The sequence below is a fragment of the Cavia porcellus genome, unplaced genomic scaffold (assembly GCF_034190915.1).
Source record: "Cavia porcellus strain 051 isolate PalLab524CR breed Dunkin Hartley unplaced genomic scaffold, mCavPor4.1 scaffold_37, whole genome shotgun sequence".
NCBI classification, from domain to species: domain Eukaryota; kingdom Metazoa; phylum Chordata; class Mammalia; order Rodentia; family Caviidae; genus Cavia; species Cavia porcellus.
Window position 1 is genome coordinate 10,693,067 of NW_026947520.1, and position 13,781 is coordinate 10,706,847.

General features: G+C 54.3%; 1 protein-coding gene and 1 long non-coding RNA gene across 3 annotated transcripts in view; both read left to right on the top strand.

Moving 5' to 3' along the window:
• Window positions 1-13,781, top strand: part of Igdcc3 (immunoglobulin superfamily DCC subclass member 3) — a 34,604-nt gene that overhangs the window by 7,683 nt on the left and 13,140 nt on the right. The window lies entirely within an intron of this gene.
• Window positions 7,136-9,979, top strand: LOC134474730 (uncharacterized). Its single transcript, XR_010045584.1, has 2 exons — window positions 7,136-7,958; window positions 9,841-9,979. It is a non-coding gene; the product is annotated as an uncharacterized LOC134474730 (long non-coding RNA).

A 13,781-nucleotide genomic window follows, 5' to 3' on the forward strand; every position in this document is an offset into this window, starting at 1 on the left:
TGCTCTATGATATTAAATCTTCTAGTCCGTGAGACACACCTGACCTGCCTTGCCTGCAATTTGCCCATCTTTATTTATTTAGAGATAAATAGATGTCTTCATAGCCCAGTCTGACCTTGAACTCCCCATCCTCACGCCTCAGCTTCCCAAGTGCTGGGATTTCTGGCCTGGGCCACAGCACCTGGATCTCCAACTCTCTTTGCCCCTCCTATTCCCACCCCCAGGTCTTCCCCAAAGACCGTTTAGCTTAGCTGGGACTATGGCAGGGCTCTAAGGGCATTGTTAAGTGACTGTTCTGTGGCTACATGGCAGCCCATCTGTCCCCTCAACTAGAGTTTAAGCTCCTAAAGGGCTTCTCTTTCTTTTGTGTTTCTCACGTACCCTGCCCGTAGGGTTTGGTAAAACACTGTAGGAACATGTGGCCTTCTGGGGGTCTCTCTCCCTCTTCCTCCCTTCCTCTCCCTCCGCTGCTCCCTCCTTCCTGCCTTGTAATTGATAGCATAACTCAAAGAACAGAAGCTGTGAACGGGGAGGATGGGTAGGAGAACAATGTGCCCAGGGCAGGATCCTGGGGTGGCCGCCACAGCGTGCATCTCTGGAGACACTGGGCCCCTGCCTCGCCAGATGGGGTGTGAATCCGAGGACTCCGCACTCCTCCGCACCCCTCCTCGCCTGGGCCCCGACCCTCCCTGCTGGGCCAGCCCTGTGCCCCATGCCTGGGGTCCTAGCTGTGGAGGAAGGGGGCTCCCACCCTCCCCGGCCCAGCACTGCCCCTCACCCCACCCGCGGGACTCAGTGTGGAAGCCTGGAGCTTCTGGTTCCCACACCTTGGCTCCGAGATGCAGGCAGCCAGCTGGCCCCTTAAACACAATGTGAAAATCTTCTCTGTTCCTGTCCCGGGCATTGTCAGCGGCCAGGCGCCTGGGCTGGGAATTTGGGCGGTGAATAGGGGAGGCATTTGCAGGCTGGGAGCTAAACAGGCCCAGTGCCCCCTCCCCTCGGTGCCCTTCCCACCCCCAAGCAGAAAGGACTTTTTCACTCCTGGCCTTTCCCTCGGTTCCCCAGAGTCCTGCAGGCTGGGGCGCTGAGAGACAGGCAGAGAAAGAAGCTTTTTGCACAGCAGCTTGAAGCTTGTCTTACGTAGCCTTCAAGAAAGGGAGAATGGAACAGAAGGACAGAGGGTGCCCAGGATAGAAAACTGGACAGCTAACTGCTGTCTTTGTTTAACTGGACCGAGTGATTCTGCCAAAACATCTGCCAGTGTGACCAACCTATGGCAATTGTATTTCTCTAGCCATAGCCTAATTGCAAACAGGCAAAGTAGAGACCTGTGATGTGCGTGTGTGCGCGTGTGTGCCTGCATGCAGGTGCATACCTCTGTGAGCACCTGAGTGTGTGCTGCTAGGCCTGGGGTCCGCCTCTCCTCCAAGGACTTTCCCAGGGGAGTCACTTTACCCTTGGGCTGCACAGGGCAAGGGGCAGTGATGGATAACTTTATTAGGTCCTGGATGGGACTGATCATTCCCCAGCCAGCTGAGAGGAGCAGCCAGGGGTAGAGAGTGTGGAGGGTTCCATGCTGGCCTGTGGCACCCCAGCCAGGCAGCTCCTTGTTTTCTTACTAATTTATTATTGCCCCAGGTCTGGCTGCCATCACAGTGAGCCTGCTGGCCTGTCTGCTCTTCCTGCCCCCCAGAACCTCTCCTCAGTTTCTGGGCTTGTTCCCTTTGTCTCCAACTTTGTTTGCCCAGTTCCAAGACATGGTCACCCCCATGACCTCCCGGGAAGGCAGAAGTCAGGCCAAGCAGAGGCCTTAAGAGGGGGATGAGGGGTGAGAGACATAGTGCCCCTGGGTTCAGGTAGGCCTAGAGATGTCCTATCTCTTGTCCAGTTTGCTATGCTCACACCTGGGAGCCCCCTGTTTCAGAAGCAGGTGACCTTTTCAGAACAGGAGAGACTAAGAGGACCCCAAAAGAAGGTGTGCAGGGCTTCCCTGTACATCAGCGCCTCCCTGCAGGCTCAGCCTCTGTGCAGAATCCGAGAAGCCAGATGCTGGCTGGGGCCTGTCACTGGAGTGCGGACACTGACACTGACCAGGGCGGAGGGGCAGCCTGGGGCTGCTCTCTGGAATGCTGGTGTTGGGTTGCAGTGAGATGCAGGCAGAGATAATGGGCAGGAACTGGACTTTCTGGTCTGGCTGCTGCCTCCAAGGCCACTGGAATGTAAGGGGGGGACTATTAAGAGGCCCCCCCCGGGGGGGGGACTTGGAGTGGGCAGATGGAGTCCAGACCACCGAAATGAAGAGGAGGGGGCAGACCACCGTGAGAGAGAACCAAGTTCTCGCCCTTTTGCCCTTTTGCTGAGTTGCAGCCCGAGGCAGAAGAATCCTAGGATTGCTAGCACCTTGCCGTCTCCCCAGGCTCCAGGTGGGATCTGAGCTGAGCACATCCAGCCTTCAAATTTCACAGCCTTGAACACTGAGGGCCGAACTCTGTCTTGCAGCCGAGCTGGCCAAAGGCCTCATTCTAGCTTATCAGAACTCTGGCTTTGGCGTTCCGAAGTGCCTCCTTCCCCTCTGGGTCAGAAACGGGGAGTCTTATGGGCCCTGCTCCGCAGAGCAGATGGCGTGAGTCGTTCTGTTTTTCTTGGGCCCTGCCCTGCTGGGCTTTGTGGTTTGCAGCCAGCAGATCATGGGTGTGACATCCGGGGTAGAGAGCAGAGGGCCTCCGAGTCTCCATGCTCACTGATGGACGCTGAGGATCTCCACGACGGAGTCTGTAATCCCGACTTGTTCTGTTCTAAGCCCTCTCTCAGTCCCTGCACTGAATTCCCGAAGCAATTCCATTAATAGGCTTGTGAGTCCTGTTTTACAGATGGGCCCATGAAAGCCCAGAAGGATTGGTAAACTTGCCCAAGGCTACACAGGCTTGACATCCTGAGTATCTGAGAATAGATACTCATGCCTGGGGTGGGGGCGCATGGGCCATGGAGGAGGACAGAAGAGCTCAAGGCCCTGGCCAAGCTGAGGTCCACTTCTCAGGGGCCAGGCAGGGGCACCCCTACTCCAAGCCACAGTGGAGAGGTCCGGTTAGACCTGCAGCTCCTGGAAGAGAAGCCTATCTGGGCATGGGGCAGGTTCCCCTGGAAGCTGGGAGTTGTGGGGCTGCTGTAGGTGGAGGTGGGAGCCCCTCGGAGGAGGAGGAAGACAAGCACTCCTCCCCTGTGCCCCCAGCTCCCTTTCTTGTCCGTCCCCCCCCCCCCCGCATAATGATGCTGATTGCACCACATCTGTCATAATTACTCTTTGTTTGAAAATTCAGAACAAATCACAGGAGAGGAACTGGCAGGGCTTGAGAAGGCTCCTTCTCCCCAGGGGTGCTTGGCAGGAGAGGGAGGGTGTGGGGTGGAAGAGCCACAATCAGCCTGGAGGAGCAGGGGCTGCTGATTGTCCTTGTCCTGTCCTCTTGCCTGGGCTGTCTTCAATCGCTGCCATAGCCCACCGGACAAGGTGGCCTAAGGCTCACAGGACCCCCATGCTGAGGGAGCTGGAGATGATCCCTCTCTTCCATCAAACTGTCGAGGTGTCTGAGGGCACCCCAGCCCTCTCAGCCCCATGGGACAATGAATTGGGCAGTGGCTGCTTCGATCCCCAGTCCCCAGTGGCCCAGCCAGGAGTGGTAGGCTGTGGCCACAGGAGTGAGGCCACAGGGCCTTACTAGGGAGGGCAAGGGGCACTTGTGGTTGGGGGGCCCTGGAGCAGGGTGAGCACCGGATCTCTGGGGCGATAGGCATGGGGGACCATGACTCTGGGGGAGCACCAACTTGGCCCCTCTAAGGGGTCCAGCGAGCTACCTTGGTGCCCACTGCTGCTTCACAGCCAGCTGCCCTCCGCTCCCATGTAGTCCACAGCCTGGGGACCCTCCCATGTGGTCCCCGGCCCAGGCTTGGGACTCCGCCTGCCTTGAGCGCCCCTCCACGTTCCTCTCCTGTCTGCACTTAGGAACCCGGTCTGTGAGTCTCTCAGCAGCATCGGCCTCCGGTGTGGCTGGGTACGTGTGGTGTGCAGGGCTGGTTTATGTACATCTTTGCTTCCCGGGTTCGAGGTATCCAAGATGCACCACCCCTAGTGTTGGCATCAGCTGTGATCCTGTAACTGGCCTGGGAGGGGGAAATAGAGGAGGACAGGAGCGAGAAGCCTTGGGCTCCTTCCCAATACCCTTCCCCCAGCTGGCTTGGCCACTAGGATGGGAAACAAGGCCCAGGGCTGGACAGTCTACGGACAGGTCTTGGATCCAGCCAGGTCTAGGAGTGGGGAGTGAGAGACGGTCTGGGAGGCTGTGAGGTGGCAGACCTGGAGGCAGGATGGGGCCTGTCACCCTCACAGTGCCTGGGTGGCGCCCAGGGGACACAGCAGTAGGAAGAAGACTGCTCCCCTGCTTGGCCCACTCACCCTGCCCCTCTTGCCCCTTCCCAGCCTCCTGTCCAGCTCACGTCTCCTCTCACTGCTGTGGAAACTGAGGCCCAGAGGGAGCCCGTGGCCCAAGGCCTGGCACACAGAGCTGTAACCAGTAGGCTGCCCGTGGCCTTTTCTGTGTGCTGATTGGCTAGATGGGATTTGGGCTCTAATTCCAGAGCCAGATTCACTGAGGACCTTAGAGATTTGAAACCAGATACACACAATTTCTGGATCTTTGTGTACCATCTTTTAATTTGGTTTATTAATATTTTTTCCCTTGTGCTCCTTTCGGGCCATTTTAGTTTTGCCTATTACATCCTAGCTTGTGTGAAATGTTATCTGCTCTCTACAACGTACCCTCATGTTTTGAGGTCTCTTAAAATTGTATTCCAATCCGCTAGCACCTAGAGAAGCCCCTTCTAGTTTTGTCTTGTGTGCAGATTGGATTAAAATATTCCTGATTCCATTATCTCAGATCACTGATAATTATATTACCCAGAATGGGCCCGGATTGAGCCTGCTTGATATCCACCCCCCCACTCTGTTTCTGACTTCTCAAATCAGTCAGCTTCCCATTGAACTGTGACAAAGTCAAGATCATTACAAGCAGGCTGATGAGATGATGCTGATGAGATCAAGGGATTCCTGGAATAAAGCCATATTGCTTTATTTATTTACTTATGCTAGAGATCGAACCCAGGTCTTTTATACTGAGCTACATCACCAGAGCATTAGCTTGCACACACATACATACACACACACACACACACACACACACACACACACACACACAGAGGTGCACACTAATGCACACAAACATCTAGCACTTTTAAAAAATATTTTGGAGCTGGAGATTTAGCTCAGTGGTATAAGCACCCGCCTTGCAAGCAGGCAGTTGTGAGTTCGATCCCTGGTACCGATAAAAAGGAAAAAAGACCAAAAAACAATAAAAAATAAAAAATGTTTTGAGACCGGGTCTTAGTACGTGGCTAAATTTCCCAGGCTGGGCTCAGACTTGCAATTCTCCTGCTTCGGCCTCCCAGGGAGCTGGGGTTATAGATGTGGGCCACCGCTCTTATCACATCAGTTTAGAAAGGATCTATTGGCCTGAATCCCCAGTTTACCCTTGTAGGCCTCAGGTGGTCAGAAAACACCCAAGGGTCCACTCTGACACAGGGAGCGTATCGCTTGTCTCCTCCCACTAGTCTGGAACGCCTTTCTTCCACAGCAGGATCACAGAGAGTGGCCTGGCCCACGAGCCATGACCAAGCGCCAAAGAGCTTGGTCTTGGAGAGTTTGGACCTCAGGAGAGAACTCAGTCTCAGGGACCCATCCCAGGAAACCTGGAGACATATCTGGGATGCCTGACCTCTGTCCTCATCCTCCGCCTGCCAAAGCGCTAACTGGCTAGATTCCATGCTAAGAAGTTCCCTTTTGCCTCCTTTGTTGGAAGGACCATCCTTGGGTGTCCCTGCCCACCTAGGTCATTTGTAAAAGTCAGAACCCTAAGGACCACAAAGAATCCTCTGAGCACCCGTCACTGTGGAAATGAAGCAGAGGAGGGAAATGTACCCTTATGATATTATCCTCATCATCTTCCCATCAGAACGAAAACCTTTTAAAGCCAGGGACATAGCTCAGTGGCACAGCACCAAAGGAAATATAAATAAATAAACTTACTTATGATCTCAGGTTTGGGCAAGGAAGAGACATGAGGAGAAATAAGTGTCAGTGAAAAGCACTTGCCTGGCAAGCGTGAGGTCATGAGTTCGATCCCTAATAACAAAGAAATTAAAAAAAAGTCCTTTCTTTGGTGAAAAGTGTGAAGTCTTTCACCTGGGCCTGGAGGCCGATCTGGCCTTTTGAATGGGGGAAAGAGTGGACTGTTTTCCAGAGCAGGATGCTGCTGAGAAGTCTGGTCAGACCATAGGACACTCCTATTGTGTAACATCATAACAAGTACATAGTTTCTGTTCTGATGATCACTTTAGTCTTGGGAAATGAAGTGAGAGGCTGGCGTACCTTCAGAATGGTCTCTGATTTGCTACTAACTAGCTGTTGCTTCTTTAGGCAAATCCTTTTTCTCCCTAGAAAAGGAGATTGAGCGTCATTCCTTAAAAATCCCTGAGTGTATTAAGGGGAGAGGGAGGTGAAGTGGGGGGCTCCAGTGTCCCTGCCTCTGCCCACCCACGGCAACTCTCTTTTGTCACTCTAGTTGACCAGGAAGATCCATTGGAGTCCAGCAGCAGCAGCAGCAGGTGTTGTGGTGCCAGGTGGGCTCAAGGTTAGAGAACTCACGCAGAAGAAATAGGACCCTAAGGCAGAGGTTTGGTTAGGGGAGTTATAAAGAAAAGCATTGTCAAGTGTGCGGTTGTGAGTTCGATCCCTGGTACTGATGAAAAAGACAAAAAAAAAAAAAAAAAAAAAGGCATTGTCATCACTTCTGGAGTTATATTGGGGTTTGATGAAACCTTGATTCAGGATTGGATCAGAAAAACAAGGAGCTATATATATATATAATCTTTTTTGAGACGGGGTTTTGCTATGCAGTAGTTCAGGCTGGCCTTGAGCTCACTTTGTAGCACAGGCTGGTCTCGAACTAGCAACGATCCTCCGACCTCAGCCTCCCAAGTGGTGAGCCACCACGCCCAGCTCTATTTTTGTATTTTTATTTTTATTTGTTTATTTCAAGATAGGGTCTCACTATGTAATCCAGGCTGGCCTCGAATTCATAGCGACCTTGTTTTTCTGATCCAATCATCCTTGACTTACCTGAGCCACCTCAGGGTAAAGAGGAAGGCCTATGCTCTCCGGGTTCCCAGCGCTGAGTGTTCACTAGTGCGCGGTGGAGCTCCCGTCTGCCTGCTCAGCCCAGCCGGAGGCAGTAGCCGAGAAGAAATACAGACAAGGGCCTGCCCCTCTCCTGGGGTTACATCCAAATTCCGAGGCCTGGTTATGCAGATCTCCCCCATCTCGATCCCTCTTTTTCTGCCTTAGCCCAGGCTCTACATTTTCCCATCTCCCTGCCTCCTTATTTTCTGAGTCTTTCTCTTACACATCTCTCCCCACAGCTGTCCCAGATGCGATCTAAACTTCTCCAGGGTATTAGGGTGGCAGCACAGAGCTGGGCACCAGGGGCAGGCGCCCCATTCCCTCTGGTCTCCAGTGCGCCCTGTGCGCCCGGGACTTTGGGCAGGCCCCGCCTGTGAGTCCAGCGCAGATGCAGGCAGGTGGAGAGGGCTTGGTGAGGAGCCCTGCGCCGGGCGGGGCAGAAAGTGCTTCCTCAGTTTCCCTGCTAGCTCGGGGCGGGCCTCAGGGAGGCCAGGCCCAGCTGGAGCATCCGAGCAGCCCAGGGAGTGGGGAGGGGGTGGCGGGAAATGGTGCCTCGTTCGCCCCAGCGACATCAAACCCTCGTTTGGCGCGCGAGGACAATGGCTGTCTTATTTTCTCCATTCGCCGCGCACAAGGCCGGATTCTCTCATTCACCCGCGGTGGTGCGAGCGAGGTAATTAGCCAGCGCCATTCAGCGCGGACACTATTGCTGTGCGGGGGGGCGCGGACGCCCGCGTCGGCGCGGATTAGCGCGGCCGGCGGCGCAGCTGCGGCCACTTCAAAGGGCCCGCGCCTGCGGCTGTGGGAACCGCGCGCCCGGGGACCCGGGCAGGGCCCCGCGCGTCCCCGGACTCCGCGCCCGGGGATGCGCGCGCGGGCAGTGTCGACCCCCCATCACACCCCTGCTTTCATCGGGGGCCTCCGGTGCTTTTTCTCTTCGGAGTCCAGGAGTCAAAGGGCAGAGCAGGGAAGGCGGGATTGGAGCGAGGGGGATGGGAGCCTGACCCCGGCGCTGACCTCCGCGCAGGCAGCAGATGGTCCCACTTACTCCAGCGCACGGTGCCCGGGGGCCCAGGCTCGGGCCTTGACTGCACCGGGCCAGCCGGCCTCCAGCGAGATTTGGGGCTCTGGGCTGACACTCGGCCCTCCTCGGGATTCTCGAGAACCTGAAGCCCCCCTCCCACCCCATCCCAGCTTAACATCTGCGTCTCCCCTTGACCCGCGGTGCAAAGATTCCTGGGCAGTACAGCAGATGGCCCAATCGGAGTCTCTGGCCTGGGGGCCCAGGAATCCGCCCTGATAGGAAGCAGCGCCCTGGGCTGTGTTGGGATCCACCGTCCAACTTCTGTATTTTCTCGAAGAAGCTGAGGGTGGAGGACGTGCTGCTGGAGGGGAGCTATTGGGCAGTGCAAGGGTAGAGATTACAAGTGGGTGGGCCCCAAGCCATAAAGTCGGCCTTCAGGCACCGGTTTATGACACTCGGTGTTTGCCTAGTGTCTGCTCTTGATAGCGGGGAGCAGACAGGCCACTCGTCCTGGTCTCTACAGTAAGGGACTCATAGATGGGCAGAGCACGGTGTAGGCACTGGGCCCTGATACTCTATGAGGGCTGGGAATGAGCTGTGCACAGTGCAAAGCTAAGAGTTTGCTCTGCTTCCTTTGCGGGATGTGGAGGAGGGAGGTGTTGATAGAGAAAAAAAAAGTTCCAGGCAGAGGGGCCAGCACCAGCGAAAGAATATGAGGCTGGGCATCTCTGATCTGTCCAGGGAATGCGAACTTCCCTCACAGGGTCAGCAGAGAAATCGTATGACTATAGAAGTAGCTGGTATTTGAGACTGGAAAGACAAAATGACCTCATAATGATGACCTTGAATGTCAGTCGAGTAGAGCACACTTGGTTCAGGGCAATGGGAACTGATTGCTTGTTGGTTATTCAGGAGGATGGAGGTAGAGAGGCTGTTACAGAAGCACTTGGGAGTGCTGAGACCCTTAGCCAAGGCTATGAGATGGATCAGGATTTGGGGGCCAGGTAGCCATTGGAGAGGGAGAGAAGGATGGGGCAGTGACTCCTTGGCTTATAATGGGGAGAGATGGCATGATAAAGGTTTATAAAAAGTACGAGGAAGACAACTTTTGGTAGGCTGAGTGTATGGATTCCTTTGCATTTATGGGAAAACTCTTGAAACCCTCTACGGAAGGATAGCAGTATAATTCCCCCAAATAAATCTATTTCCAGGAGTTGCTGGGACCATACCAGCCAAGAAACTGCATGATCCACCATGGATGTAGATTTTCTTGTTCCCTAAAACAGATAAGGGTTACTGTGGAGAGCTGCTGAGGATCCAGTGACAAAGGCTCTTTGTTGAGCTTCCAGAGATTTCTTGGAATGCTGGTGTGCCAAGAGACTGGCATCCCTGTGAGGTCGGATCAGAGTTAGAGAATTCGGCTGTCTTTCCTGGGTGCAGAGGGACTGTTGGCCAGTGAGTCCTAAAATCCTCATGTTGATTCGCACCTTGAAGAGCATCTTCTTCATCCTGCCCCTCTTCCATTTTACAGATGAGAAAACCAAGGTTGAACTGAAAAGGCACATCAGGAACCTGTGACAGAGTCCAGCAAAATCCCAGCTTGGCTGTCCCTTACCTAAACCCTACTCTGTTAATCCCTTCAAATCCTAATATACGGCTCTGGAAATTTGGGGGAAGTATCTGTTTTTGTTGAGTTGTCCTCTGGTCATGTGAAAGCAATTTATTTAATAGCTCCAGCCTGGGCCCCCTAACCAGACGCCCTTCCTGGAGGTGAGAGAGATCCGGTGTCCTGACCAGAACAACGGAAGTGAAGGATATTGTGGGACTGGGCAGGTTTACATAAAGGAGATTGGTGACCCTGATACTAGCAGACGCTGCGGAGAGAGGCTCTGCTGTGGGCCTGGACATTTTCAAATGCAAGGCGGAGAGTCCCAAGTTGACTCCCAGGCCCTGCTGGCTGGTGTTTGGAAACAGAGTCCCCAAGGGCTACTGTGGGATACAAAGGAGGGAACCTAGGCTCCAGAGATGGACTTTGTACTGAATGCACATAGCCAGGTGCCCTTTACCCACAGAAGTGCTGGCATTTCACAGGCTCTGCTTCTCTGTGCCCCATGCTGGGAGGACAGAGGACTTCTCCATGTCCTACAGCCCAACAGAGTAACCTCCAGCAGTAGCCCTGCAGGCCCTGCCCTGCAAGGGGCCTGCAGCTCAGGTTTCCTAGAGGGAAGGCTGGAATTGCCAAAAGAAGCACCACGCTGGGATGAGCATCCGGGCTGTTTATTTACCTGTGCTGCCGAGATTCGCGAAAGATACATAGACAGGGTGACTCTGAGTGGGGGGACATCGTGCTACTTAGCCGCGTTAGTTACACTCTATAAAATTCTCCAAGTCCTGGGGCGATTACAGGTGTCTCCAATCTCATACATGAGCGGGCGGTGTTTGAAGGGCCTGAGACCCTGGGTGCCCGGCTTTTCCTGTGCGAGGATGCCGGGGCCTCATCTGCCTCGTGGAGCCTCACAGAGTGACAGCGATGTAAGCCTAACTGTTGACCACCTGGCAGTTACAGGTCTGTTTTTCAGAGTAGTATCGCTGGTACTTTTATCCTTCTGATGCTTTTTTTATTTTTTATTTTTTGGAGCCTGAGTGGAATCATTTAAGGACAGGGCCTGTGGTTTAGGGGCATTTTTCTTTGAGTGCAGGGGTTCAAACCCAGGGCTTCACACGTGCTACGCAAAGGCAGCACCGCCAACCCCAGGACAGGAGATCCTGCCCGTTATACTCACGTGCAGTAGGTGTTTGCTGAATGACTCCGTAGAGCGGGCTCTGGTGTAAAAATCAGACAGGCACCGTGTCCCCAGACACAAACCCAGGACACTGACTCTGATCCATGGTCTGGTGCCCTAGATAGAAATAGGGGAAAATACCTGAAGTTGAGACTGTAGGGGTAGGAGACCTGCCTTCCCCTCCTCGGAGGCTTCCCCAATGTGTGGGAGGCCATCCTAGGCTCCCCGGTCTACCCTCAGTAGGCAGCACACCCCCAGACACTCCTCACACCCATAACTGCGGCAGAGTATGGGCAGGGGGAGCCCTTGGCTCAGCTTGGAGGAAGGGCTGGCACCTCCTGATTATGTGGCTGAAAGGTTTTAGCCCCCTTGGGCTGTGAAAGCCCATCCAAGGGGCTGTGGAGCCAGTGTGCCTTGGACCAACTGTGGATTCCAAGGTTGGAGACTCGTTCTGTCCTGGGAGGCCAACAGTTGGACACAGGGACTTTCCCTAGGTGAATGCGAATGCAGCCCCTGGCGGCCCCCTGCCTCTTCCCATCCAGGCCCCACCCCTCCGTTTGTCAGAGGTGGCTGAGGTGGCTTGGAAAGGGGAGAGATGTGGATTTAAGGCCAGCCGCTGAGTTGAAAGACAAAGTTGTCTTTTGTGTTCGAATTGGGGCGGGGTGGAGGGAGGTGGAAGGGAGGGGCTGGGGTTCAGGGGCCCAAGGCAGGGGATGAGGGGCTGGGGGATTGCTGCAGAGGCTTTGCAGAGCAGGGGTCACCAGGCAAGGGTCCAGATGGATCCGTTGTCCCCAGAGAAACCAGGCTGGGCTTCTAGGAAGCTGTCACAACCCTGTCCACCCAGGGCTGTTTGAACCCCCACCCAGCTGCTCCTCTGAACCCACTCTGGACTCCAACTCTCTCCGAGTCTTCTTGGTAACTGTAGAAGGAATCCTAGGTATCCCAAGGGCTGTTTTCCCTGCCCCAAGTGACCACGGCCTGTTGTCACTGCAGGGATTTTCCCAGAGGCTGACCAGAGAGTTGGATGGTGGAGGTGACCAGACCAGCGTCCACTGCACAAGGGAGGCTGGGAGCAGTTCTTAGGGGTCTCTGACACCATGGTATGAAGGCTTTGAGAGGTTTACAAAGCCTGTGAGGGGACTTGGCTGGCTTCCCTGCCCTCCGGGGGCCGTGCTGCCCACCATGGCTGTGCCTTGCCGCTCTGGTGAGTCTGGGTGGAGACACGGGCCGCAGTCGGCACCGTGTTCAGCAGGTGTTTTAACTACACCTTGGAGAGCCACATCCAACCTCCGGAATGAGCCTGGCCAATAAAGGCATGAGTTTATGGGCTTCGTAAACATTTTACTAGAGAAATCAAGGCCTCAATTACCCAGTGGCCTCTTCCAACTGACAGCTCCTCTGCTGGGGCCTCTGCAAAGCCCGTGGGCAGCAGTGTGACAGGAGAGGCCGAGCCCTACTTTATACCCAGCTGCTCCCACCCCTAAATAACACCCTTACCTCTCAGGCCTCAAAAATGAAGGTCCCCACCGAGTCTCTCTGTCTTCACCTCTCCCTGGGAAAATGCATCTCCCTGTGGAAAGTGAGCCCCAGCCTTGCTCTCCCAAAACTCTCCATGATTTCTTCATTTTTTATTTTGGTAGTGGGGACCGAGGCCAGGGCCTTGGCACGAGCCACACCCTCAGTCCATTTTTAATGATCTTTTATTTATTAAGTTGCCGAGGCTGGACTCGAACCTGCAGCCTCTCAGAGTGCTGGGGCTGCAGATGTGTGTCATGTCACACAGCTTCTTAACTTAGTGTTTAACCATTTTCCCTCAACTGCAAGTAACAGGTGTTCACTCTCCGCCAAGGACTCTGCCAGGCGCTTTATGAATACCTCATCGGAGCCACCACCACCACCCCCGCACCCCCGGGCAGCAGCACAAAGTGAGAAGCCCAAGCTCTGGCAGGTCGTGTCACTTGTCCAAGGTCACATGACTCAGAATGGCAGCAATGAGATCCGAACTTGCTCTGTCTGGGTCCAGAGCCTTCACTGTTCCCTGCACTTCTGCTGAAGTGCTGAGCCGCCGTTTCCCCTCGAGGAGGCCTTCTCTGGGGTGTGAGACCAAGTGTGGACCTGGTCCTCTGTCTCCAGGTCACATGGCCGAGATGGGGCTGCCCCGGAAGCCGAGAGAAGGGGTCATCTCTGGGGAGGGCACAGCAGCCAGGGAGAAAGAGCCAGAGAGACGGTGGCCGGGGCTTGGTAGCCTCGCATCTGGACCGGAGCTGCCTGCCAGGAGTTTCTGTCATGGCTGTGTCACTTTCTTAGGAGTGCAGCCGATAGCCTCATGTTGCTGTTGAGTTAAAATGGGGCTAGTGAGACTAAAGGATAGAGCTTTATATTTATTGATTAATTAATGATTGATTTGTGTGTGTGTGTGTGGTACTGGGGTTTGAACGTAGGGTCTTCACACCAAAAGACAAATTTTGAGACAAGGTGTCACTGAGTAGCTAAATTTGCCCACACTGGGCTCAAACTTGTGATCCTCCTGCCTCAGCCTCTCACAATGCTGGATTACAAACGTGTACCACCATACCTGGTTTATCTTAGCTGTTCTTAAGTGTGTACAGTTCTGTGGCATTAAATATGTTCACATTGTTGTGTGATCACTACCATACATTTGTAGGACTCTGTTCATCTTTTCTTTTCT